Source organism: Patagioenas fasciata, chromosome Z (genome assembly GCF_037038585.1).
Source record: "Patagioenas fasciata isolate bPatFas1 chromosome Z, bPatFas1.hap1, whole genome shotgun sequence".
Classification (NCBI taxonomy): domain Eukaryota; kingdom Metazoa; phylum Chordata; class Aves; order Columbiformes; family Columbidae; genus Patagioenas; species Patagioenas fasciata.
In genome coordinates this window covers 63,542,151-63,561,132 of record NC_092560.1, presented here as the reverse complement: position 1 = coordinate 63,561,132, position 18,982 = coordinate 63,542,151, and positions in this window count along the sequence as shown.

The following is an 18,982-nucleotide window of genomic DNA, read 5'->3' as shown; positions in this document are numbered from 1 at the left end:
GTGACCAATGACAGAATCTGAGGCAATGGCAGGAAGATGTGCCAGGGGAGGTTTAGGTTGCGCATTAGGAAAAGGTTCTTCCCCCAGAGGGTGGTGAAGCACTGGAACAGGCTCCCCAGGGAGGCTGTGACAGCCCCAAGCCTGACAGCATTCAAGAAGAGACTGGACAATGCCCTCAGATGCATGGTGTGAACTGTGAAGTTGTCATATGAAGGGATAGGCATTGGACTTGATGATCTTTGTGGGTCCCTTCCAACTCAGGACATTTTATGATTCTGTGATCTGGCTAATGCGTCACAGTTCCCAAGCATGCCCAAGTCACAGAGGTGCTTTGGCCTTGCACTTCCAAGCAGGTGGCCAGGAGGGCCAGGACACCACTAAAAAGCCTCTCTGAAGTGTAAAACTTCAACTTGGCATTATTGCCCATATCTTATGCTTATATTCACTGGTGCTGTGAGTACAGCTGTTTTCAACTGAAGCAGAGTTTGTAAGACTTGTGTATGCTGTCTTCAGAAGTCTGTTGGCTTGCATGGCTGCTCCTGAGCTATCAGCAAAAAATCATGTGTGGATATACTCTGGGTTTTGGATAGTCCTCACTGAGACCTGTCCTGCTGCAACTTATCTTCTGTATGTGTCCATACCAACCCGGGTGTACCTCTTCCCTGCAGGAAAGCTGAGGTCACTGCTCTAGGCTGCAAGAGAGATATGGTGCTTAAATACTGTGAACACTATTACAGGATTGCTTACTGCTCAGGACATTTGGAGCTTGTTTTCTCAGCCAGTATAGATGATTTAAACAGATCTGGCAGCCAGGCAGGCTTGAGATCCCTGAAGTCAAATTTTATTTTCCCTTGAGAGAGATTTTGAGTACAAAGCACAACTGATGGAGCAATGGAAATCTTTCAAAGGAAGATGCATATTCCTCTTCAAGAGATGCATCCTGTCAACAAATCCTTTCTTATTTCTAGGCCAGAATGCTTCAGAGGTGCAGTCTGTTTTCATATTTTACAATATAGTTCAGAAGTTACACTGCCTTAGTTTTAGGAGTTATTTTCAAGCTTGTTTAGGTGAATGAAAGCTTAAGCACGCAAAGAAATTACCCCAGGTTGTCAAATTTTGCTAATCCATGGTTATCTATTGATGTTAAAATGATATTGCTATCTGCTTTGGCAAAGACATATGAGTATCTGCGTTGGCCAAAGAAATGCGTAGAGACTGTGGCTGTGTCTGTCTGTGTAGTATCTTGAGGTTATTTTGAAAATAGCGATGTATGCCTGAAGGTTAGTAAGTGATCTTCATAATTTAATAAGTACGTATATGTCTAGTCACACAGTTGAGTGAGCTAAGCTGTTGGAGAAAATGAGTATAAGAATTCGACCAAGCTGGCTTGCAGCCCTACCTTGTCTGTTAATTGCTCTGGAAACTGAAATGCAACATTTGTGAGGCCAAACCATGGTGGGACAGGGTAGTTTTGACTGTGCCCAGGCTCTTGTACAGGCCTCATGTTGAGGAAATGGCAGCTGCTATTTGAAGATAACCTGAGCTCAGTTTCCATCTGCTTAAGCAAATGTCAGTAGGGAAGGGAGGAGACCAGTCCTCTTAATTCATGCACAGGGTACCACTGCCTGACCCAGGTCTACCGCAGTGCCAGTGACTGTGGCTTCTGTGAAATGGAAAACCTACCCACCACTTCTTTCCCTCCAGTAGTACTGGCGTCCTAAACCACTGAGGAATTTAAATCAGTATTTTTCTTTTTCAGTGGAGCAATCCCAAGAAATGTGGCAGGCACAGCAGACAGTTTCCTTGGTGCAATGTTCCTCAAATCCGTTGTAGCAAATCCTGTTGCAACTGAGCGGCTGGGTTGTGCCTGTTTCTGGAGGACACAGAGCAAAAAATGACTATAGCCATCTGTCTTTGTATTTCCCAGGGAATGTAAAAGCAGTAAATTTTATAGTACCCTAAATTAATCAAAGAAATATTCACTTCATTGAATTTTAGAGACCATGAAATTGCTAGGTGTTATTTAAATATATGTGATACTTGAAAGAAGAGTGCACTGATAGGAGCTGATCCATATAGGAACTGGTGTATTAAAGGCAACTTTCAAAGAAAGCTGCAGATCTGGTGTGATGAAGTGCAGGCCTGCTGCATGTTAGGTAAGACCTTATTTTTACACGCCCTATTTTTTTTTTTTTTTTTTCTGAAAAGAAAATACTCTGACACCCACACAATTCCTTTACAATAGTGCTGGAAATGCTCTGTTCTATTTTGCATTGCTGACTGCCATGCTGAGTATTTCCTGTAGGCTTTTTTATGCTAAGTATATTTTAATGAAATTAACGATTTGACCACATTTCAGTTTGAATCAACTTAGTGGAAAGAATTTAGTTTCCATGTCTACTTTCCTTAATCCTGGTGCATGCATGAGTATTTGGATTTTTGCATTTCAGTGGCAGAAACCTGGTATTCAACCATCTTTGGCCTCCATTTGCATGTGCATATATTCTGGTAGTACGTCATGGTCCTGGCTGAGACCTGCCAAATGTTGTACAAATCAAGAGACAGTCTCTGGTCTAAAGAATGTATAATCTAAAGAATCCTGTCAAACGGGATTAACCTCTCACTTTTCATTGCTTTTGTTTCAGAGTTTATTGTGCTATTAAAAACTTCCTGTTTGTAGAGTGTTACTATCAGCTCATTCACCTCCGATTTAGTTCTGGGCATCATATGCTTTTCATAAATCCAAACCTTCCATACCAGGCTTGCAGAAGAATTGAAATGTGCCTGGTTTAAAAGCAAGTTTCTGTTGCATGTGATTAGGGAAACTGTCTTGGAAATGGCATTCTCAGGCTGAAAGCACCCAAAGTTCATTGACACCAGCTGTGGTATTAGGACCTTACTTGTGATTTTTGAATGTTTGAGATTTGTGGCTCTGAAGAAAACTTATGCAACAAAAGCTTATACTGCTATCTTGCTATGGTAGGAATTTAAGGAGTGAAATGCCATCAAAAAGAAATCTTGATTAGAAATTTAATTTAATTTCTTACAAATACATGTCACAATGGTTGTTAACTGAACTGTCAAAGCTGACAGTCTCTTGGGCATTAGGGGGGCTGTGTAAATCACCCTGTTCTGTGCAGACAGCCTTTGTGGATATCGTAACTGTATACTTTTTTTTGGAAAAGAGCAGAAAGGTGACAAAAGAGTAGGGACCACTTAATATTTAGGAATGGCTTCTGAAGCGGGATGGATACTTTGTGGTTCCACTTTTACACCTGCAAAATTCAGATTTCTTGCGAGTCTATCTAGCAGCATGATTACTGTCCTTACATCTGCTCTGTCTGTTGTGAGTGCAGCTTTGAAGGGAGGTGGAGTAGGGAGAATTTTAAGCTTGCTTTGTGCCTCTTGATGCCATCTGAGGAAAGGTATTGGTCTACGTGAAACTATGTTCCAGAAAAAAGATCATACCTATTTATAGGAACAAATAATGAAAACGAATATCAACTCTAGTTGGCAATCTAGTATCTCGTCTGTTATTCCAAGAGTTATTTAACTTCCAGGATTTGTGAAAATACAGCTCTAAGGTGAAAATGTAATTTCCAACTGTCAAGATCCAAGGGGTGTTGCAGCAGATAAAGGATATACAATAGCAACATCTATGCTCGGTTGAGTCCAGGCTATAGACTGGCATTCCGCCCTTGGAGAAACAATGAAGATAAGAACAAAAAAAGTCAGTTAATTACTTACTCAGCATATAAGATTACAGACTTTGGCTTTTTGCCAGACTTCCAGATGTCTTTTTATTTCAAGGGTCTGTATAAACTTCATCTAAAATATGGTGTTTCTTGTCTCCTCTCTGTGAAACGCCTTTATGAGGTGTAGAGGGTTGTTCCAAAGTGCAGGAACTGCTCCCTGCTTGTCACCTATTCAGCACAGGGAGCTCTGACTGCTTGGATTAGCTCTGCAAGAACGGGAAGTCAATCACAGACAATTGTTCCAATAAGTCTTTTCAGGGCACATTTTTTCCACACAGATCTTTTCTGACCCAATAAATTAGTAATTAAATTCTCCAAGGGAGTCTGAAACACTCTACTTATTATTAATGTGCTCTAGCCACTGCTTTCTAGACCTCTGAACTAGAAGCAGGAGAGGATATCAGTGTTGTGGCGAGGCAAGAGACCACACACAAACAAAGAATGCAGGTGCTGTTGGGGAAGGAAATTCATCCTTGTGCAGCAGGTCAGAGTAAAAACTTGTGTAAACCAAGGGGAAGCAAGGGGATACACTGATACTGAGCTGTACTGATGCAAAGGAGTTACTTTCATCTATCTAGGAGCTGGTTTTCTCCATTTTCACATCCAAGCACTTTCTGGGAAAATACAAATTATTTGTAAACGGAGAGAAGACTTGATTTGGAATATTTGCAGGTTTATCTTTTGCAAAAATTTCTTCCCTTTGTATCTTTGTTGTGTCATTTTCTCTGCCCCACTTTTTCTGATTTTTGTGTCCACAGTGTCAGGTAGAGATACCTGAGCTGACTTTAATGATCTGGGAAAGCCACTGAAAGCAGCTCAGTGTCAGCAGCCCGGTGTGCCAGACTGGCTCCCTCGTTCTGCTAAGAGAAAAAGGCCTGTCCTTTACCTCCAAATAAGTGTTGATAACATAAAGCCTGAGGGACATGATCCGTCTCTGCAGGGTTCCCAGATCAGGCTCTGCTTGGTCTCTCACTTCCTCAACCACGTCCGCTCTCGGTCTCACATGCTCGCACCTTCTTTTTTTGTCTCTTTGGGGACATGCATGACAGTAGGGCTAAGAATACTTTTGGCCGAGAGCTTCAAAGCTACCGCAGGAGGCAGATGCCTCATTCTTATTGAAGTTCATGGGAACTGTGTGTCTAAATTCTCCATGATACTTGGAGAGTTTCTTTGTAGTGGCTGATCTACCAATACCACTGGAGTACTGCGATCCAAATAGCATGCGCTATCAACGATATCAAACTGACGAGCTGATGATATTATCCTGGTTGCTTGTTCAGCTCCTACTTTGGGCTGCCCTGTGTAGCCTGGTGTGGTCTGGTTTTCTGCTGTCCTCTGCCCTTCCCGTCCCCCGCCTCACCTGAGCTGCCCTCCCTGCCTGCCTGCTTGCCAGCTTCCGCCCTGGAGAAAGGTCCTCCCTTCGGCCAGCAAAGCCCTGGAGCAAAACTGCTATGCAAGGGGAGATCTATAGGCTCAGAGTATCCTAGGAATGGAAAAGCTTTCTTGAGGTGATCGCATGTCCTTGAGATCAAGGGAGAATATCAGACCTCCTTGTGCTGCAGTCCCTGTTGCTGTGTAGTGTCCTTAAATGATCCAGGTTTCATGGACGAGAGGGACACTGACAGACTTGCAGGAAACTCTGCAGACTACCTTGCTCCTCCGAGAGCCTCTGTGGTCTTTTGATGCCTTATTTGGTATAAGTAAGAGACTGGCATGGTATTGCCCATCACTAGTCTGTATATAATTAAACTGCTTTCAGATTTCTAACTGCTTTACCTGTGCATTAGTCATACAGCCATTATGCCTAAAACAGCTGGAAGATGTATTTGTTAGTATGACTGATCCTTTATGGTTTTCTAATACTCCATTTTATTGAGAATAATAAAAGTGGTATTAGGATGCAAGTGTGTCTGGTCTTGGTTTTATGCATGGATTTTGTGAACACTGTGTGCTGCTTTGTCTATAACCCCTTGTACTGCGATACTAACAGGAGTAATGTTAGTAGGAGGATTTAAAGGGAACAAATCCTAATTTCTCCATTAATAATTTAAGTGGTACTTGATCTGGCATTTCTCTTCTTTCAAGTCATCACCCTGACTTAAGTTTCTTCCAGGTTTATTTTCACATACATAAAAATATCTTCCAAGCTTTTAATGAAGACTGGAGATAGAAATGCCTACATTCATATATACACACACACACACACACACACACACACACACACACACACACACACACATATATATTTAAATTATTTTTTTTTTCCCAGTGAAATCTGCTGTTGGAACTAAAGGACAAATCTTCATAATGTGCAGTACTGGAATCCTGAAAATCGAATCAGCTTTGATTTTTCATTTTCCCTCCTGTTTGGACAATGAAAAATCTCCTCTCTTCTTCAACTGCAATAATATGAAAAAGCCCAACCTATCCCCCAAGAGACAGCATGAATTTGTGAGAAAAAGATTTCCCTTTGAACCTCTTTTCTAAATACACAACTCTTTTCTACCACTGTGGTGATTTTATTATATTTTTCTTCAGCATTTTTCCTGTATGTTTTTTATCTAGCCTAAAGGCTGATTAGATCCGAAGCTGTTTGAATTGTCTTTTGTAAGAAGTTGACAGGAAATGCTACATAGTTGTGGAAGCCTTCTAGGTTTTGATGCAGAATGGCTTGTCCCAGGGGAATCACAGCTTTATCAACAGGGCACTTATCTGTACCTGAGGCCTCAAATGCTGCAGACATTGGCAAATATATTTGGTTTCTAATAGGCTTTTGCTTTTTTTTTTTTTAATATATATATATACTTATATATAAAAAAGCTGCAACAGAAAATGTCATGGGTTGATTTACTTAATGCTGTATTACATATTGATACAAATGGTTGTTCGGCTGTAGAGAGAACAGGCTAGATGGATGTCCCAGGAGTGGGACAGACTGAAGTTGATGGGCATGTTGCAGATAGGATAGTAATGTGTGATTATTCTGTAACTTCAAGGCACCAAACTTTTTAGTCTTTGATTGTCTGTAACTACTGTCCACTTGAGCTGGTTGCCCCTCTTCTGTAGGTATGAGAGGAAGATGCATGTATCGTGGAGTATTCACTGTAATGGAAGTACTCAACAGTGAAAGTGTAGTGGCTGGAATTAAACCTATTTATTCTGTATCTGGTTTACTGGAAAGCTGCTATATACAGTTATTGTTCTGGGAAGTGTCACTATTGTGTACTGTCAGAGACCAACCCGTTTTGAGATTGGAACGCCCTGAGAAATCTGATCTACATTTGAAATTGGCCCTGCTTGGAGCAGAGGGATGAACTATGTGACCTCCAGAGGTCCCTTCCAGTTTGAGTTATTCTATGATTCTGTGGAAGGTTCACCAATGTATTCAGGAATGTTATCCTGTAAAGCCTCCATCTGGCTATGTTCTAGTCTTGAACTCCATGGGCTACACAGGGAACATCAGCCTCTCCCACATTAAATCTGTCAAGTGAAGAGAGAAAAGTCAAGGTATGTGTGCAAACCATGTGACCATACTGCATCTTACAGGCAAATCTAGGAGGGTTAGAAATGTTAAAAAGGAACGTCTCAGCTCTGAGAACAAAGCTGTCAAGAAATGCGGTGAGCTGGCTTTTCTGGGGAAAGAAGTGTACAGTGGGGCTTCACTATCCTGCACCTGACCAAAGATACCGGGTCAACAAGTGATATTCACTTGGCATCACTCTATAAGTGGCAGTGGATTAAAAGCATTCCTGTTTTTCATCTGCAGCTATAGAGAACGTGTACATGATGGTGGCTTCAAATGGTAATGCAGCATTCAGCATTAATATTTGACACATAAAATGATAGAAAAATCATGACTTTGGAGCAAAACTTCTCCTCCCTGAAGATGAAAAGCTGTAAACTCACAGCTCAAAGTAAAAGCAATGGCTATAAAAATACCTTTCCCATTGTATGGTGTTCACTGATTTATAGTGAGGTACAGGGGTTTTAGCTGCAGTTTAACACAGCTGCCTAACCCTGAAAATTGTCATGTCCTGAACCCTCCTTTTTGCTCATCAGATTTTGTGGGGAGAAAATAAAATGTCCTTCAACAGTCATCAGGAAGGGAGCATCTGCCTAAATTAGGCAGGTTCCGAGTCCCATTAAATCCTTTTCTGCTCAGTTGAATGTTTGATATGTTGTAGCAGACTCTTATCAACAGGAACTACTTAAAAATGACACTCAGTGAGAAGCTTTAAAAACTAATGTGATTGTCTGTTTGTTTTTCTTCAAACTGTTAATCAACATCATCTGTTGTTACTAATGGGCAATTAATAAAGACAATCAAAATTCAGAAGAGAATTACACATGTGGCATCCAATAAAGCCAGTGCAATAGATGTGCAAGGGCAGAAACAAGCCAAAAGCTTTTCAGTCTGTGTGACCACTACTGTGGAGCACAGGGGACTGGGAAGGCACAGGTGATAGTAAGAAAATGAGGAATTCCTTCCATGACCACCGCAATTGTCTTAATTTTTATGATAACATTATAATTATTTTTATTTGATTAATAGGACTTGCAGAATTAGAAGAATTAGATCTTTGGAATACCCTGTCCACACTAAATATTTTGGTTTTGTTGTTGTTACTGAGGTGGTTTCTTCAATTTGAAATCGGCATTTATTCATACTGTAGAATAAGTCACACTCCAAGCCCTGATAGAACTTCAAGGCAAGAAAAAAGTGAACACATTATTAAGATGGGAAATGTGATGGAAATGACTCCAGGAGGATTTATGTGAGAAAGGAGACAGACGGGAGGATTGGAAGGAGATTGATAATCAGGGTGTGGGTAACATTATCTTACTAGAAGTGGTGTAAGAGTGTTAAGCCATTAATAGTGGGAAATGAAGGACATTCTCTTTTGCTCGTTTAGATTTTTTCAGTACTTATACTTTAAAAAAGCCCTAAGCTTTCTAATTGAAAGGAAAAAAAAAACCCACAACATAATCAAGCCAAACCAAAATCAAAACGCATCAAACAAACAAAAACCAAACCCATGTGTTAGTGATGATCATGGAGCTGATGCTGAGTTTGCTTGGGTCCATTAGTAACAGTCTTTACATGACAGTGTTTCCTCAGCCCTGGCTTAGAACTGCAGGACTTGGGTTAGCGCAAGCTCTTGGAGATCCACTCTTTGGCAAATAACAGTTTCCTTTTTGTGCAGTAAGTCAGTCTCCTCGGACAAGATGGCTTTTTTGAGACCCTACTAGCAGAGCTGCAGGACTTTCACATACAAACTTTATACATAAAATCAATTACACAGAAAATGAAGCAATGCTTAAAAAAAAAAAAAATAGCAAGACTGAGTCACTCTGCTGTACAAAGGAACATAAATCTGGGACACTTGGAACTCACTGAATCTGGTGTACAGGGGGCACCCCTAGCAAAAGGGAATTCAACAAACCACCATGCTGAATGGCCAGCCTCTGCTGATAAATGACAGGAATCTCCACTGAGGGCATCCCATGGTGGCTTCTTCACTTGTAATAATCTAGAAAACCTCCTTCTGTTTATTACTTACAGATATTGACTGTGTGACCCACAATATCTGTTTTTTGACCACCACTTCACCCCTTCAGCTGGCCAAGTGATGGATTATGCGGAACTGTGATTTCTCCCACACAAGGGACATATCAAAACCAGCAAAGCTAATAAACATTCCCTGCTCTGACTCCTACCTGCAGGATCCTTGGACAGTACAGTTTCATTCCGGCTTCCCAGCAACTGGCCTGACTGTCCAGGGGAACTTCATGCTGCGGTATGTCTCAGTCCAATGCTCTAAACCCCAAACACTTTTTATTTTCTTGCATAATATGCATTATTTGCATCTATTTCTTCCACTTAGCTTCCCCTGTATGTTTCTATACCTGTCTCAGGAAATGTCCTAGCTGCAAACTGATGTAGGCTATAAAAATGTTCTGGAGGTCCATTACTACCTATTGGCCCTGATTTTATACTGCTCCTTACATATCCATTGCTGAGTTGCCTGTGAAAGCAGTAAAATATGGCAAGACTGATGTCATACACTGGTGAAATCTGTTTATCGCTATTTTATAAAGGTATTTTATCTCAGGACAGGATTAAAGTAAAAATATTTTTTTCTTTCTACCTATATTTAATTTTCAAATAATGCACAAATAGGCTATGAGTGCTATACCTGATTTTGGAGTGCAAAAATGCCTTTCCAGTTTGCAGAAGTCAACTCAGTTCTCTGTTGAATACTTTCTTTCTCTGTTGTTATAAAGCATGATGAGTGTTCCTTGAGAGGATAACGTTCACTAAGAATCTTACCACTATTACTCCAGCAGCTACTAGATCATGATACAAAGTAATTGCATTTAAAAGTTTAAAACCTCTCCTCTTTTTAAAAAGAAACCTCTTTTTTCTGGTTGAAAAAGGTTCATTCCCTCCCATTCAGGAAAGCTTTTGCACGATCATCAGCTACAGCTGGAGAAAGTTCCTGCATAGGAAAATTACAAGGAATGAAATAATTCCAGAGTTGGTGAGACATTTTTTCTCTTTTTAATCAAAACGGTATGTCTTCCTGTATTATGCACGTTCATGGAGTTCCCACCCCTGGAGGTATTTAACAGATGTGTAGACGTGGCATTTAAGGACATGGTTTAGTGGTGGACTTAGCAGTGTTAGGTTTACAGTTGGACTTGATGATCTTAAAGATCTTTTCCAACCTAAATGATTCAACGATTCTATGACAAAACTTACTCAATGAAGGGCTGCAAAGAGCTATATAGATTATTAGGGTTCTGGAATATCTTGCTTATGAGGAAAGTCTGAGAGAGCTGGCCTGGAGAAGGCCAAGAAGGGGATATTATGCTTATAAATATCTCAAAGCTGGACGTCAAGAGGATGGAACAGACTCTTTCCAGTGGTGCCCAATGATAGGATGAGGGCAATGTGTACAGGCTGAAGCACAGGTGGTTCCATCTGAATATGAGGAGAAACTTCTTTACTTTGAGAGTGCCAGAGCCCTGGAACAGGCTGCACAGAGAGGCTGTGGAGGTTCCTTCTCTGGAGACATTCAAAACCTGCCTGGACACATTCAAAACCTGCCTGGACACATTCCTGTGCGATCTGCCCTGGGTGAACCTGCTTTAGCAGGTGGATTGGACTGCATGATCTCCAGAGACCCCTTGCAACCCCAACCATTCTGTGATTCCGTGAGTCATTCTGTGAAGGGGCAGGTGAGGTGTTCTCATGTATAAAATAGTCTGGACATCATCCAGCACAAAGCCAGTGGAGGAAGAAAGTGGAAACAGCAGTTATACGAGATAAAAAAATAGAAGAAAAATCAGAATCCCAGGTGAGATTTGGATTTTGTGAGATCTGTAGAAACTTGGTAAAACACCCTGGTTTATAGTTTCTTTTCAGTGGACTTATTTTACTCTCATTCTACTGACTTTGCCCAGGTAATATCATATAGGCAAATGGAGTACGATTGTGCAAAGCGGATTATTCCAGTGATAGATGCAGATACAGGCAGCTTTGTGATACCACAGCTAATAAATCATGTTGAATGTACTGCTTTCTAGCACTACCCTACGCAGGTGTATATGCTACAAGCTGGCAGACAGCACATGCTGAAAATATACTGTACCTAATGTGTATGTTTCTATGATTTATCTGTGTGCTTTTCTGTACTGTACAACACTTTGAGACATTTTTATAACTTATGGCACTCAAACCCATACATAATAGTACTTTAGTATTTGTTCTTTTGTAGTATCACCTTGGGAATCCAGGAGATATAATACTTCCTTCAGAGGACAAATATCTATCTATAGCTGCATCTGCAGTAGAATTCATAGCACTTGAAGGGAATGTGTTAAAAGAAAATCTGTCTGTTCAGACTTACACTTCAATATTTGGTTTTACATTATATTTAGGATTGACTGGCTGTCAGCCAAGACAGAGCCTATCACAAATCTAAAACACTAGGTGAAAAGATCATGTGACTGGCAGTTTTTTTTTCTTCAAAATGCTTCTTTTGTTAGTACGTTGTGATACCGTGCAATTAAAGTGCATGGGAAATACTGTTACTGCATTTTCTTCAGAGAAAATCTATCAGGCTTTTTTTAGCCATGTAAAGAGGCAGCTCTGTTACTGGAATATTTGCTATTTCCACCAACACCAAATGTGGTGTTTGTTACTGTGAAATGTCCCAGTGCTCAGCAGTATTTTTGAAGCACAACCTGATAGAACAATGAAGATGAGATCATGGGGAGTTTCCCCAAGATATGATGGACTTACAGTAGGACACCCGCACAGATTTTCAGTGGAACTCTAAGTGACTTGCTTTGCTGTTTTGTCTCATTGACATGGGGGTAGAAGTAATTCACAGCTACATCACCAGGCCAGTAATTATAGACAGGAGAGTCTAGGAACTAGGAACTAAGGAGATAAGTTCAACAATATTTAAAAGCCTTCCGTTCCCAAATCTGTAGTTAATTATTAAATGAAATGAGTGGTTTAACTGTCCTGGCCAGTGGATGTGGATCTACTGTTCGTTACAAGAGACAGTGCCTCTCTGAGAGGGAATTGCTATGCCCAAAATCCTCCTCACCTTTTATAGCATGGTCATGGCCTCTTACTTGGAAGCCTGTTTGACTGCTTCCCCCTGTGTTTACTTTGTCTTTCAAGGTACTTTGCCTCTCTCTGTGCCATTCTGTGCTGTGCTCATACTAAGCAACGTGTGCACACCTTCTTCACAGTGGTGAATAGCTTAACTAATCAATGACTCCAAAGAACTTGGAGGTGGAAAGAGTTGCAGAGATACATAACCTTATGACTTCATATCCACGCTACTTACATAGCAAAGTTAGAAGGGAACAACATGCCTTGAGCTGTGCTTGGGCATATACTGGTTCTTCTCTGGCATGTACGTATTTTCTCTTTTTTTTTTTTTTGTCAGGTACACACAATGCAAAAGCTAGAGACTAGGGGAAACATTTTTGGAAGACTAAGTGCAGGAAACTACATATGTTAGCTTGGGACCAGTCATCCCACTTAATCATTTGGATGCCTTCAGCACGTTTTGCACTAAGATGTTTTACAAAAGTCTCTTCCAGGTGCTACGGGCCAGCCTCTGGTTTTAAATTCTTGGCAAAAGCAAAGGAGTTCTTGCATCAGCTCTTGGAGATGCTTTATGTTATGAAATTTAGGCATAGAGGAAGATTTCCCCTGGAAGATTTGGTCCAAGAAAAAACACTCTCCTGCTGTGGTGTCTAGCCCAGATGATGCTATTCTTCATCACCCTTACAGCGCCAGACCACTGAGTGTTATCTGCAGAAACGCAGGGCTGGCAGAAAACACTCCCTGACCTTCCTAAACTGTGGGTGAACCTTCACAGGAATTATCTTAACTTGATATACCAGCACCTTTCTTCCAGGGCCCCACCCTGTGCCTGCAGCCATCTCGGGGTAGAAGGCAGCAGCTGGTTAACAGTGCAGAGGAACAGTACATGATTGTTTAGGACAGGAAGTTGCAATATCCACTTGCAAGAATGTAATTGCTTTTGAGCTGGAACGGAGCCAGGACGGTTGAATCCAGCTGGTAGGAACAGCTGCAGCTGTGAAGGCAGCCAAGACTGGCCTGCTGCACAAAGGGGAAGGAGAGAGATGGAGCTTGCCAGCAACCTTCTGAACCCAGAAGTGTGCAGGGGAGGACCCTGCCTACACACCTCATCCTCCCTGCTCCCCTGCACTGTCCCTGGGGAAACCTGCAGAGGAGCTAGCCAGATACTGCAGCCAGTCCCAGCCTGGGGCTCGTGGCACTCAGAGGACATTCCAGAGCTCTGTCTGGACTCCAGCTACCCACACTGATCGCCTGTTTGCTTCTATGCTCCCATTCAATTTTGTTCAGCTTCTTCAGCTCCATGTCAGTCCACTCCTATCCCTTTGCCTGCCTCTTTTTATGGCAGCTTTCTCCCTTTCATCAGCTAAACATTCTGGCCAATCCCCCACTCCAATGCCAAGGACTACTGTTTTGTTTATGTTGTGCTGTCCAAGGGCTTGTGTGTTTCCTACCACCAGGTCTCTGTTTGGACAAGGTCCTTCTGTGGGGCCAGGATGCTGTTCCCTTGGTGTGGCACCTAGCACGAAGCCTCATTCTCTGATGGTTTCTAAGGTGAAATGAAATTTTAAGTGACAATGAACTTTGCATTGTCATAATGTCTTGAGAATCCAACTGTAGATGGAGAATGCTGGCTTAAACACATGCCAAATCCTAATGCTGGAGTCAAAGGATTTTACTGCCTTTGATACTGGAAGTCCCCTAGGATAGTAGCAGACCACATGGATCCAACATACAGATTAAACACAACTGTTCAAACACCTTTTTTTTTAAAAAAAAAACCTTGAAATTCCTATTTGAAAACCTTAACAAAACCCCCATGAGACTGAAATGGGTATCATGCCACTCTGACACAACAGTGGCTTGATTTTGTGGCTGGGCTGTGAAACCAAAGGTCTTGCACACTCAAAATTCTCCCAGGTTTTCTCCAGCTGCACTTAGATTTTCCAGGGTTGACTTTTCAAGTAAAGAGGTATGTGTGACTTCTGAAGGTGTTAGAAATCTAATGCTCTCTGCCATGTGCAAGTATGGAAAACAAAAACGCTCTTCCCTTAGAAAAATCTCCTGTATTGCCTGGAGGCTCCTTGTGCACAGGACTGCTTCCAACCAGCTTGCTGTATGCCAGAGAAGGAAATGGTCACAGGGCTGCTTCTGCTTTCCCCATTAGTGCCAAGTCTTGAATTAGCCTGTGTAACTTCTCTAAGGGCAGATCCATTACTCTTTGGCTCTCTTCAGGTATCATGTTGGGGCCCTGGTCACTTCATAGACTTTCTTAGTACTATTTTTTTTTTTTTTAATTCACCATAGTCTTGATGAAAATCACTTTGATCTTACCCAGCTACTTTAGCTTGGTTTAAATTAAAGGAGAGTTTTAGGAAGAGTGCCAGGAGAAGTATTTACAGCATCCAATATAGGCAACACAGTTACAAATGTTTATAAAAGAGGTAGGCAAAGAAATTACAGAAAGAGAACACTTAATCTAATCACAGCAAGCTCATATCTTCCAGGATATTTTGCATTTTGGCTGACATGTCAATGCCCCAAACCCCTTGTTAGGGTCTTTGCTGCCTTTTGTATGAGCAGCTCAGTGCCAGCTCTGTCTTGTGTGAAGGGATCAGCTCTGCCCCAGCTCTCTCTGGGAGGCTTCCTTTCACTGTCGCCCTTCCCTTCAGTTTCAGGTGGTGCCAGTGTTATGCTGTCCTCTGTGGGTTTGACACCGCACCAAAGCCAACCCTCAAAATACACTCTAATGTTCACTTTTGCTCAAGCAAGGTCTATGGCTAGGTCTTTCAGAAATGATAGGCTCCATTTGAAGATAATTAATTTTCAATTAATTAATGTTTGGACATCTGAAAGTACAAGGCCAAGTAAGATACAGAGACAATGCTGTAGAAAAGATTGTGTTGTATGGGGTTGAGAGCTGATAAAAAGCTTTCCTTTCATACTTGGATGTCACCAAGTGATTCTGTGATAATCTTGCACGTGGCGGGACAGAGCAATTCATGCTCTTGGAGAATGCTCATGCAGGCGATACTTGCTGCAACCTCTTTGGGGTAAGGCATCGGATCATCCTCTTTGGCACCATCAGACAACTGCACTGAATATTACACAAATAATCAACATTATTTATGACTTTTCTTGATCCACTGTCCAGAGTCACAGACAAATTCAATAGTTTTCCTCGTAGTTGAATATGCCTAATAAATATGAAAAAACTGCAAGAAATCAAGATAAAGAAACATCTTGGTTGGCTTATTGCTTTAATGTATATTCTTGGAGGTATTGTATTTTTTCCAGGTTTTTAGTATGTGGTTAGTGAAAATGCCCACTGATACCTCTTCGCCCAGATATCATTCCCATATTCTTTGCCATATGTCCTGATGTCTGACTCAGAAGTTGGGACTATCCTTGCGTGGTGGAAAGGTATGACTCCTTTTCCAAATGCAAGGCTGTAACCATCTTGTCCTCTACAGTGAGCTTTGAACAGAAAATCTCTCTCAGTTGAAACCAGAGTTTGTTCTACAGCAGTTGGCTTTGACCGAATTCGGTTACTCATTTATAAACATTTGCAGAAATGACCAGATAACATGCTGTGACCTATGTATTGCAGTACAATTTTTGGGAGAACGCAGAGTGTCCATGTCCATTCTTTAGACCAAGAATAGAGATCTTTTTTTTTTAAACATAGACATACTGCTATTCAGGGGAACATGCAACTACAGACACTTCAGAGGAAATTCGCAACTGTCTTGAATTTACAACCCTGAAGCCCAAGTAGTGCGTCTCCAGATGTTACCACCATTTCTGCAGCTCCACGCACTGCTAAGAGAGCAGCAGAGACCTTGCAGTCCATGGCCACCTCCTCTCCCTCACTGGTCGCACGGCAGAGGTAAAAGCTGTTGGTGGGAGCACGGAGATAATTCAGATCACATCTTTCCTTACCTTTGAACAGTCAGTAATAACAAAATTGAATCACAACCATTTAGGTGAAAATAAAAATGTAGTCGTAGAAATTAATAGCAGCAAACTATTTTGTTTATGTCAATTCAACATCAAAGCCAAAATCCAGCTCACCCCGCTTTGTGTATTTAGTTTCAGGCATCAGTGGGAGACTGCTATTTGTGAAAAATCATGTGAATTAATAATGCATTGGCTTGCCTTTTTAAGATGACTGCAAAAAGTGCACATTAAATTGCAGTCAATGGTAATGTTATATAGATGGTAAATGGTATGCAAATGGTAAATTATGCATTTACAAATGTGATTCCAATTGCTTTACAAACTATTTGCAGCTCAGGATTTACTTGCTGAAGAAATTTTGCCCAAAACATGAGCCAGCTTGTCCTGGTGGGTACACAAAGCAGCAGGGAGGAGCAGCAGAGGGTGTGGAGAACAAGCTGTTGGGGCATGGCTGTTGTATTGCGAAGCCTCAGCCCCCAGGGCACAGAGTGTATATGGGCAGAGGAAGAAACAACAGATAACTGAATTGTTGTGAAGTGTGGACTATTTATTTATTACCTTATGAATTACTTTCTTGTGTGTACCATGGAATAACCTGATGGTGAAATATTGGCTCTAAATAAGATGTTTTGATCCAGTCTTCTAGCAGCATGGGATGGAGACAGCTTTGGAACATACTGTAATAATAAACACCTAAACCACGGGTATTTACCTGAGAAACACTTTCGCTTCAAAAGACTCATAAACATTTCACTGTAACATTTCTGGTTTTTACCTAACATGTGCACAGAAAATTCAATAAAATGGTATTCCATGTGAGTTCTTTGTGTTTCAGGAGAATGCCATAAAACGTTATTTTGGGTTTCATTGTTCAAGCAGAGTGATGCTGTTGTTTGTTACTTATGTGTAAACTTCTTTAAAATGCCTTTATGTGAACATAATTAGCTAAGGACTGATGTACCACAGTTTGCTGAGAACAAAAATGGGCAGCATTTTTTTTTTTTTCCTATTAATCAGTCAGTTTTCTTTTAGTTTAAAACACACACATTTTTCAGCAAGGAAGGTAGTCTGTTGACAGTTTGGTTTTGTGAAGGACTCCTACAACACTTGAGATGAAAACTGTCCACTGGCATCTCTCCCTTGCAATATTTGCTACCCAGCCAGAGCTAGAAGAAAAGGTCAAATGAATAAGTTTGTAAAAACCAGAGACTGCCTGCAAACAGCTCCCAGAGAGCAATAGGGTCCAAATCCACTGAGAACTTTATTCGCATGGCTAATGGACTAGGTCCATAACTGTGTGCAAGCCAGAATGAGGGAGAGATGTTGTGGCCAGATCAAACATGGTGGCTGGGGAGGAGGGAGGGAAGCTGGAACCACTCTTTCCTGATGCTAGGCCTGCAAAGGCCTGAGTGTGCTCATATTTCACTATTACAGCTCCCATGCCATGTTTCTTTCGTGGGGAGTTTGCTATGGCACAGCCTCATGGACCCTCTGATCCCCTGGGGTCCGTGGGAGAGTCACTGATTGGCAGGAGCTGGCCTTGTGTTCCTGGGTGGGAACAGGACCAGGCAGTGGATCCTTAGACACAGTAGCCTAGTGACACTCTGTCAGTATGTGACCTAGGGTACCTGAGGACACGCATGTCCTCTGTCCAAATGAAAGGCTTTGCCTGACCCTCTCTTCTGTCCTGAAGGGTGAATCTCATGCGGCAGCTTTCTGACAACTCACTTTGATGCTGTTGCTGTGGAATGGGGTGACAGAAGACCTGTAATGTCCTTCAGATCTGAGTTGCCCAGGCCTCAAGGGAGTTTAGTTAATTGGAGATATTAACTAAACTTTGCTGCAGTAAATGGAAAGCTTGCATTGACTCCAGAGCTTTTTGGATCAGGTTCCAAATGATTAATTCCTCATAAACAAAGGGAAAAAAACAGAGATTCCAAAGAGTCAGGTCTGGAAGAATGACAAAATTTAGTTCTATAACTGTCATACTCATTATAAACTGAGTTACATGGTTATATAGCTTCTAATTATCTTGTAATCTTCAGTGCTGTGTGAATATTAATATTTACATATACCATCTGGACATGTAGCATGATTGTTGTGTGCTATAGTTCTGTGAGTACTTCCAAGAAATGGCTGTTCAAGAGTGAAACAAAAAACCTCATATAGGCGAATGAAGTTTAGCCTCCAGGAGCAACTTTCAAGTGCATTGCTGAAATGTCAGAGTTGAGTATGATATAAACTGCAAAAAAGTTGACTGGGAGGGGGCAGAGGAGGAAGAAAGGAACAGAGTGGAGATGAAAGTAGAGAAGACGATGAAGAGTGAAGAAGAGGAAGACAAGGGCCTTGAGTTCAGGTGCATTCATTTGCAGCTTTCAACTGAACACTTTTAAAATAGCCAGGTTTAATTCTGTGTTGTTAAAACAGTGATGGCCAGAATAAAGCTTAATAGGCAGGCAAGAAGAAGAGGGCATATACATTTTCTTCTTCCAGCTTCATGCTTGTATTTTATGTTAGACAATTGATATGGTCTTAATTCAGCTTTCTTGCACATTAATCCCAGACTTGTGGGATTCCTAGGAAAGGAAGCAAAGGTGCTCACTTTTGCTGATGGTTGGTGAACAAGAGGTTGTGTCAG